We start from the raw sequence: 10,000 nt of genomic DNA, 5'->3' as shown, positions 1-10,000 counted from the left end.
AGTAACATGAATTACTGCTTGAGTAATGAGCAGTTTATTTTGGTTTGAAAGCCTTCACTCATACCTCAGCAGACCATGGTCAGCTTTTAGTTTTGTTTGTTTTTGAGTGTGTGCTTGGTTTCTACACAGTCTTTGAATCATGCCTGTGGACACTGGGATAAATGAGTTGCTTTAATGTTTTTGTGGAATAAAAATTATGCATTTGGATCGAAAGGAACGGCAATATGTACAGTTTGTAAATGGAAAAGAACATTCCACAGATGGGGCAAAATGTAGCCTGTGGGCTATAAAACATTTTGTTTTTACATATGGATATTTTTCTGAGCTTTGATTACTGATTGTAACTTGGGCTGGAGAAATGTCAGCGTGTTAATCTATTTCTACAACGTATTCCTGTTTGAGACATGAAATAACCAACAAGGTTGCTGTTTCAGAAAGATTATCAGGACTAGCATGAATCCAAAATTGTAGCTTTTTAATGTGATCAAAGCCATTGATAAATGTCCCCAACATGACATCAGAGAGAGCCCTAATGTCTGTACCACATGAAATGTAATGCACGCAGTTGCTTTAGCAGTTTTAGTTTCTCTTATTTAGCCAATAAATGTATTTCTCTGACGTCTAAAGTCTGGGCTGAATTCTTCTGTAACCGTGAGACCAGGGGCGGTCTGAGGGGTGAGAAAAATAAAAATAGCACCAGTTGCATGCTGTGGGGCATCAATGTGCAAGTGTTGTGGCATGAAGGGCAACCTATATAACCTGACGCGCCAGATGTTTTTTGCACAGAACCATCCGAGAAGCTGCATTGAAAACGGTCATGCACTTTCAAAAACACACTTGGCTGGTGGTTTGAGGACCCGTCTGTCTCTTAAACTCAAGCCGAAGCCAGTCGGGAGAAAAACAAAAACCTGTAGCCAAAAATCTCTTCCATCAAGAAAAGCCTTTAGTCCTGTTCTTTGCTCCATTTTCAATGAAGAAACTCTCTCCACTTCTAATATAACTGATGCTAATGTAGCATCCATGCTAACTTCTTTAGGAGCTGCTGTTGTGAACAAGACCGTCTCCTCTCCATGTCGTCTCACACACCGAAACCCTGCTGCAGCTGCCAGAAGCTCCTCACAGGATGCTGATCGATCTGAGCTATGGTTGATTTGGACACAAACGCATTACCTGAAGCCTGACAAGATGGCTCTTTGAGTGATGTGAGCCCCAGCTGCCATGCAAGGTAACAGCCAATGTGGCATTGCGTCATGTTTTCTCCACTAGAAGGGCGGCGTATAGGGCACGTCATGTTTTCTCCACTAGGCTGGCACCGAATAGGACATATCAAGTTTTCTCCACTAGAAGGGCGGCGTATAGGGTGCATCATCATGTTTCTCCACTAGAAAGGCACCATGTAGGGTGCATCATCACGTTTCTCCACTAGAAAGGCACCATATAGGGTGCATCCTCATGTTTCTTTTCTCCACTGAAAGACCCCATATGGTGGCATCATCACGTTTCTCCCATAAAAGGCACCATAGTGCTCATCACGTTTCTCCACTAGAAACCCATATAGGACACCTCATCTGTATCTCTCCACTAGAAAGGCACATATAGGGTGCATCATCATGTTTCCCACTAGAAAGCACACTATATAGGACACTCTCATTCTCCTAGAAAGGCACATATAGGTGCATCATCAGTTTCTCCACTAGAAAGGACCACATATAGTGCATCATCATGTTTCCTCCACTAGAAAGGCACCATATAGGGTGCATCTCATGTTTCTCCACTAGAAAGCACCATATGGGTGCATCATCATGTTTCCCACTAGAAGGCACCATATGGGTGCATCATCACGTTTCTCCACTAGAAAGCACCATAGGGCATCATCACGTTTCTCCACTAGAAAGGCACCATATAGGGTGCATCATCATGTTTCTCCACTAGAAAGGCACCATATAGGGTGCATCATCATGTTTCTCCACTAGAAAGGCACCATATAGGGTGCATCATCATGTTTCTCCACTAGAAAGGCACCATATAGGGTGCATCATCATGTTTCTCCACTAGAAAGGCACCATATAGGGTGCATCATCACGTTTCTCCACTAGAAAGGCACCATATAGGGTGCATCATCACGTTTCTCCACTAGAAAGGCACCATGTAGGGTGCATCATCATTTTTCCACTAGAAAGGCACCCATAGGGTGCATCATCACGTTTCTCCACTAGAAAGGCACCATATAGGGTGCATCATCACGTTTTCCACTAGAAAGGCACCCATAGGGTGCATCATCACGTTTCTCCACTAGAAAGGCACCATATAGGGTGCATCATCATGTTTTCTCCATTGGAAGGGCATCCAAGAGGACATTATTTTTCAAACATGGTGGGCTCCAGTGTGTGAGCCCCTCAGTGTCAGGTGGAATATTTTTTTTTAAAGCTATAACACCATGTTGTATTACAAATGCCTGTTACAAATGATTACATTCACTATGTATGCTGATAACCTTGCTGCTTCTTTTTTCATCCATTTCACATAGACATGAAAATTGATGTCCTGCTCACCAGGCAGTGTGTCAGTATAAAACCATTCTGCCTCATGCACATATTGAATATGTGCATTTTGACCTTGCAGGCTGCTGCAGGACAAGAAGAAAAATGGGCCTAAAGTCCTTCTTTCAATCCCGTGAACACGCTTAATGCACACCCTAGCCTACTGTTTAGGCTGCAAGCCGGTGAAGCTGTGTAGGGAAAGATGTTTTGGGGGGGGTGGGGGGTTTGAGGTCTCTTTTATGGGCTCTCGCGGCCCGCTGCTGTCCAGATTTGGCAGGCTGGAGAAGAAATCCGAGGCAGCGATCATTTGTGGATGAAGACTGCATCTCTCCAATCTTCTGCTGCGGGACGTTTCTCTCAAACTATGACCCAATCGTTAGGTGTTGCGCACTTTCAGCCCCTCCTCGTCCGAAGCTGCGTCAAGTGAGGCGGAGACACGAGGAGCACTGCCGGAAACCGGGCGAGTTTTCCTTCGGAATAAGAGTGAATATTTTTCCATTTGTGTACTCATGGTCACTGTTCGTTTTATTTTGAAAAGTCCAACCGGAAACAGTATATATAACCGTGGCTATCTTGACAGCGGTCCCATCCAGCTGATGCCGGAGACAGCCTCCTTGAGTTCAGTTTGTCCGGTGCGCACGGAGGACTCAGAGGGCTCATAGATCTAACCAACCTGCGGGCACGGAACCGGAGGAGGCTGCGGGACCCGAGCGGCTGACCCGCGGTTTGGATCGCATTCTGTCCCCGGACCGGAGGAGAGGAGAGCCGTGGAGGGGAGAGGGGGGGGGGTGCATTTGGCTCTACTGTCCGGACTCACATGAACACACAACACTCCGCAGAGGATAAGGTTGGATAAGGTTATAGCGGCAGTACCAAGATGAAAGCGGCCGGCAGGAAAGCGACCGTGACCGCGGAGAAGCTGAACGGGGACATGAAGCGGAGGCCGAGCTACCCCGGGGAGCTGCGGGCCAAACACGTCAACATGTCAACTAAAATTTGGGTGAAAGTGGCGATGGCAATCGCTTATTTCCTCTGCGTGTCAGTGGCTGCGTTCATCCTGGTGATTTACTATGTGTTTTTCTGGACGCCGAACCCGGTGTCCAACATCACCAGCACGGAGGCACCGAACCGCACCGACTGCTTGTTGACGACGTTAGGACACTAACTCCACGCAGCTGCACACGTTATGCAGGTGACTGCACGCGCACACAGCTGGCATGCAGCTGCAGCAGGGACGGATCGGACAGAGGCATGACTGCATCCAGAGTTTGGACTGCTGGCTGAGGACATGGGGGGGGCAGGTGCTGCCGGCCTTTCATCAGTGTTCTGCAGGACGCAGGTGGGGGGGGGGGGGGGGGACTGTTGTTAATGTTGCCTGAGGGGGTTTATATGTTTTTAGTGTGTTCTTGGCACCAGTACTAAAGAACATGTCTGCTCCCCATCCAATAAGAGACCTCCATAAGGGATTTCTTTTTTTTTGGTCTCGACTTAATGTGTGAATATAGGCCGTGTGTGTGTGTGTGTGTGTGTGTGTGTGTGTGTGTGTGTGCGTGTGCGTGTGTGCGTGTGGGATAAAATGGTGTTTTTTCTGAAAGTCATACAACCTTTAACTCTTGCACTTTTCCAGAGATTTTAACAAACATGGGATATAATTTCTGCACAGTTGGTGTCTCCTGGAACCCACACAAAAACAACTTAAGACACTTAAACCCCCCTTAAGAACCCCTGATTCCCCCCTGAAAACCTTGAGGAGTATCCCCTGGAACTCTTTCAAGTACTTTATAGAACCTTAAGAGCACCCGTATATCCATTGCAACCCCCCAAGAACTCTGAAACCCCTGAAGAATCTCTTACAACCCCAAAGATCCTACTGCACCACTGAGACCCCCCGAGGATCCCCCCCGCCCCTGCTCTGCACTAGTGGAAACCTTTTTTTTTTTTCTTTTTTTTTTTTAAATATGCCTATAGATGAATGATTGACTTTTCTTTTATTTCCACAGCAGGATGCTGTTTTTATTCAGGTATCTAGAGGAACTTAAAGCGATACTGTACTGTAGCAGACGTAGCCTAAATTGTGATCTCTGGTAGCTCGTAGCTGTATGAAATGCAAGGCGATCACTCAGTATACTCTCAGTAGTTGCAGCAATTTAACCTTTTTAGAGCAACTTTTGTCTTGCAGCGCCTCACAGAATGAGCATAAATATCCAATGCAACGTCACGTTTGTACCTCTTCTTGATGACACGGTTTGTCCACCTCACTTCCTGTTCATAATTTAGGCTACACGCCCTCAATCTACTAGACTGTTTTATTTACGATGTAGCCTTGATAATTTAATGTTATGATATGATAAACTATGCATTTATTCCCGTGTGGGTGTCGTCATTGCGACTGCTGTCAGCGGATGAGGCGGTGCAGGCCGTGTGATGTTATTCTTAAAGACCAGACGGGCATTTCACTGGAAAGGCCACGCTGACGTCACGTTTACATACTTTTCGAATCCCAGTTTGTCATCCCCTCCCTGTCCAGTGAAAACCACGCATCTCCAGATGTGTTGATGTTAAATGTTTGTGATAAACTGAAGGATGAAATTTTCCTTTTACGTGTTGAGAAAGTTCCCCTACGTCTTAAGCTAAATACTGTATAGTCTTTAAAAAGCCTCCTGGATTGGCTGGAAAATGCTTTGTCACAAAGCTGAAAACTGGGCTGTTTTTCTGATAAGTTTTCAAACTTTTTAGAGATACATGGTTCTCACAGGACAGCAACACTACAAACAGATGAGGATTAGAGGATATGACGCATCGCTGGCGATTAAACCCAACAGTACAGGAGTTAAAATGACCACAACCTTTAACATCTACAGCCATGCAACATACACATTAACCCTCATGTTGTCCTCGGGTCAAATTGACCCGTTTTCCTATATCAATGTTCTTTTTGACTACCCAAAATAACATGATTGACTCCACACAACGCTCTTTGGCAAGTACAAATCTCTACTTTCAATAATTTTGGGGTGTCTTTTTCAATTTTATAGCATTTTGAGAAAGAAATTCAAATGGTTTTGAAATAGTATCGAGTAAAAGTTCCAGCCTGTGATTATCCATCAACATCCATTCCTTTAATTGTAGTTTAAACAATTCCTATATAATATAATAATTTCCTTCAAATAAGAATTGTTGACCATAAATTCCCAAAAATAACTGTAAAATTAACGTTAGTAAGTTAGTGTAACATAGCGTTAAATGTCAAAAATAACAAACGCTGAAAAAAAGTGTTAAAGGGACAAAAATGTAAGAAAAAGTTAAAAACAAGTGTTGATTTTCAATTTTGACGGGAAGACAACACAAGGGTTAAAGCAGCAGGAACATGAATCCAGAAGCATCAGATCTAATAGGAAAACACTGACAGGGAACACTCTATTGCAAGAGGAGTGCTCTGAAGGCGCTGACACACCAACCCGGTAACCGGCCATCGGACAGTCTGGCGAGGTCGGGGACTCGAGTCTGTTCGGTGTGTTCCGTGCCGTCGTCAGTCGGAGGAGCCGCGGGGGGGTTCAGTTTGGCCGATTTTGACTAATTGAATCGTCGGGTTTTGGGATTCGGACTCAATGACCAATCTGATTGGTGGAGTGCTAGCCTGTGACTAGCGAATCAGTGCACTTATGTTAAAAACAACTACCGGAAGTGACGAGCTGGTTGAGCCTCTGTTGCCTCTCAAAATCTGACAAAAATCTTTCAAACTGGACTTTGTTGATCAAAAAAAAGAGACCCATTCAGCAACTGCAAGGCCTACTTCTCACCTAAAATGTTTTCAGAAACTCGTTTCGTGGCCGGGTTGGCTCAGTTGGTAGAGCAGGCGCACGTTTACGTAGAGGTTTATTCCTCGAAGCAGAGGACCAGGGTTCGAGTCCGACCTGTGACGATTTCCTGCATGTTTCCCCCCCCCTCGCTCTCCCCTTTCTCATCTAGCTGTCCTGTGGATTAAAGGCGGAAAACCCCCCAAAAAAGAATCTTTAAAAAAATAACAATGTCTTCAGAAACACGCTTCAGTGAACTATTTTTGTAAAATACGAGATCGTATTTTCCAAACGAGCCGTAATTATGATCGGCTTAGAAATTCGGGAGAAGTCAGACCCACGTGAGTGTTTGTCATTTCCAGTTTTAATATTTTGGGCGACAATACAGATTAGCGCCACCTGCTGTTGTGGAAACGTATTCACGCACGTGCAGAACGTACGCTAAAGGGAACGATCGGTCCGACTGACTGTTCTGCCGACGGTCGGCCGTCGGGCTGGTGTGTCGGAGCCTTTACTCGAAGCCCTTTGAGTACATTTATCTGATAATACTTACATACTTTTACTTGAGTAAGGTTTTGAATGCAGGACTTTGGCCTGTAAGGGAGTATTTCCAGTGTGGTATTACTACGTTTAATGAAGTAAATGATCTCAATACTCCTGCCAGCACTGAGCTGCAGCTCTTCTGTCCGACAGAAACTCTGCACCAGAAACACATTCCTGTCACGTCGCAGTTCGGAGGCCCTGAAATGGAAATCAGCTTTGTGTTGATTCAGCCACTTTACAGCCGCTACTGCTGCAGATGAGTCCATGCATCTGCAGGGGATCAGCTTGATGTCATCAATACTCGGGTCACAAAAGAGTCAATCCACTGCTGCAGTAATGGTATTAATTATCATAAATGTGTGTTGTTGTTGTTGTTGTTTTTTACAAATGTATGCCTGCAGGATGACCTGAGACCAATGAAGCTTAGCGTAAGTTCATTCAGAAAGTCTCCTTCTCAAAAAGTAACTAATATTTACCTCTGAGATGGATTGGAGTGAAAGTATAAAGATGCACAAATTGGAAATAATGAAAAAAAAATCAAAAGTCTGGTTGATCAAAAAAAGACTTTGAAGGGGACAGATGTTGTAGCCAGCTGTTTTATAAAAACATTCAGCCTCCAACTACACACTGTAACGTGACCTAAATTCAGTTCACATCCAAACAAATAATAGCTTCTGGGAAATATTAACTATTGTTTTAAGAAAAGAACTTTCTGCAGTGAGGAGAAGAAAAAAAGAAAGATCCACAGTAAACACAACCGGGACACAGAGCTGGAAAAGAGCAAGCGTCTCCATGGACAAATAAGGAATTAGCCGCTTCAGCACATTCAGAGAATATTGATCTTCAGTCGCAACGTGATTAGAAAAAGTCGCTGATCTCTGAGAATCGGCCGATTTGTTTCTACTGCAGGATCAACTGAAATGAAGCCAGACAATTTAGGGACTCGGTCTCAAAATGTTATACCCAAACACACTCAGTAAAGATCCTCTCTATAAGAACATTTACACGTGCAATTTCAAAATAAAACTCCTTTAAGAATGCATTTTAAAGTTAGTATCAGGTTTTGGGTAACTTTTTCATGTTAACGAACATACTACAATACCCATGAAGTTTAGGGACCTGATCTCAAATTGGTACAGTATCGGTGAGGAAAAAAACTTATGATCAGAATAGTTTAAAGTAACAAACATCTCCACAAAACCAAATGTGGAAGTTAAATACGCTGTCAAAAAATGGATTTATTATTTATATGTTAGAAAAAAAATGAACCTAAGAAATGTTTTAGATTAGATAAGAACTGAGTGTTGTTGTTTATGAAGTTATGTGAATGTCATCAAGACTGTGGTTGATGTTCAGAGGCCTTCATGTATGTGAGCAGAGGCCTTCACGCGTGTGAGGAGGCTGTGGGTCTCAAGGTTAGATGAAGGTAAGAAGATATGAAGAAGATAAGAAGATATGAAGAAGATATGAAGAAGATAAGAAGATAAGAAGAAGATATGAAGAAGAGAAGAAGATATGAAGAAGATATGAAGAAGATAAGAAGATAAGAAGAAGATATGAAGAAGAGAAGAAGATATGAAGAAGATATGAAGAAGATAAGAAGATATGAAGAAGATAAGAAGAATATGAAGAGAAGAAGATATGAAGAGAGAAGAGATATGAAGAGAGATGAGAGAGAAAAGATATGAAGAAGAGAAGAGAGAAGAAGATATGAGAGAGAAGAAAAGATATGAAGAGAGAGAAGATATGAAGAAGAGAAGAAGATATGAAGAAGAATAAAAGAAAAGATAAGAAGAATATGAAGAAGAGAAGAATATAAGAAGAAAGAAGATAGAAGAAGAGAAGAAGATAGAGAAGATAAGAAGATATGAAAAGATATGAAAGAAGAAGAAGATAAGAAGATGAAGATGATAAGAAGATATGAAGAAGATAAGAAGATATGAAGAATTGAAGAAGATAAGAAGATATGAAGAAGAGAAGAAGATATGAAGAAGATAAGAAGATATGAAGAAGATAAGAAGATATGAAGAAGAGAAGAAGTGGTCGTAGATTTTCCTGACTCCAGCAGTGTGAGCCAAGGGTTACAAACAGCATTGTTATGTTTTCTCCAAGGTGGCGTTGATGAAGACACACACACACACAACACACACAAACACACACACACACACACACACACACACACACACACACACACACACACACACACACACACACACACCCGCCCACACTTACTATGAGGCTGAATTGATTGTTGTGTATGACTGTATCTGTGCATGCTGTACCAAGATCTCCTCTGGCCACATTTGTGTTGTATTTAACTTATATATTCAAGTAGGGACAACTGACTCTGGACAGACTAAAGTCTGACTTCATCTCGCATCTAAAAACAAGCGGTCAATGAGTTTTTAGTCACATATGATTTTGCAAAGTCTGGGGATCTTGCAGGGTCACAATTTGCAAGACTACTATGTAACTTCACTTCAAAGACTAATAATAATAATATCAAACATGTTTGATTTTGCAGGAACATCAAGACGGGAATAAAGCCTAACTTAAGACAGCTCGGAATAACTTTTACCTTCACCTTAAACCAAAATGATTTCTTTCTGATAGTGGAAATATGTCCACGACAATGGAATTGCTTCAAAAGTCGTTTGGTGTAATGTCGGTATTATGAAAACTGACCAAATGTACGCACTTCTTTATAGGTTATGATAAATAATAGGTTAAAATAACATAGGTTATGATATATAAAATCCTTGTTATTTTACTTTAGTCTACAGACCATTTATAAAAACATACGTGTGACATAAAGGTGATTACATTTTGAGATTATTTGTTTATATTTGTGTATTATTCATTTAAGGCTGAGTATTTATTTCATTTGGATATCTATCTGAGACATTATGTGTGCTAATCATGTTTGTATGAGATCAGTATATGGTCCTGTCTGAATAATTCACTTCTAATAACATCTTACTTAATTTGAGACAAATTGTAACTATAAATCCTTAAAAAGTATATATTTTCCTATGGTATTCAAACTACATTTCCACATTTGTTTTCTGATGATAATTAATGCATGCTGATATATTCCCTACTCACTGATACGAAACCTAA

General features: G+C 42.1%; 1 protein-coding gene and 1 long non-coding RNA gene across 7 annotated transcripts in view; one reads left to right on the top strand and one right to left on the bottom strand.

The window, feature by feature from the left end:
- ccdc9 (coiled-coil domain containing 9) overlaps positions 1-618 on the top strand; it is a 25,504-nt gene extending 24,886 nt beyond the window's left edge. For all 6 annotated transcript variants that reach the window (XM_032512037.1, XM_032512039.1, XM_032512038.1 and 3 more), the window contains one exon: positions 1-618. This exon is cut by the window's left edge. The gene's annotated coding sequence lies outside the window, so the exon portion shown is untranslated.
- An 8,613-nt stretch (positions 619-9,231) lies between these two features.
- LOC116687010 (uncharacterized) overlaps positions 9,232-10,000 on the bottom strand; it is a 9,350-nt gene continuing 8,581 nt past the window's right edge. Inside the window, exons 3-4 of the long non-coding RNA XR_004331448.1 lie at positions 9,294-9,342; positions 9,232-9,243 (exon numbers count right to left, since the gene is read on the bottom strand). This is a non-coding gene — a long non-coding RNA (uncharacterized LOC116687010). The remainder of the gene's footprint in view (positions 9,244-9,293; positions 9,343-10,000) is intronic.

This window comes from Etheostoma spectabile, chromosome 3, assembly GCF_008692095.1.
Source record: "Etheostoma spectabile isolate EspeVRDwgs_2016 chromosome 3, UIUC_Espe_1.0, whole genome shotgun sequence".
Lineage (NCBI taxonomy): Eukaryota > Metazoa > Chordata > Actinopteri > Perciformes > Percidae > Etheostoma > Etheostoma spectabile.
This window is presented reverse-complemented; position numbering and strand designations above follow the sequence as displayed.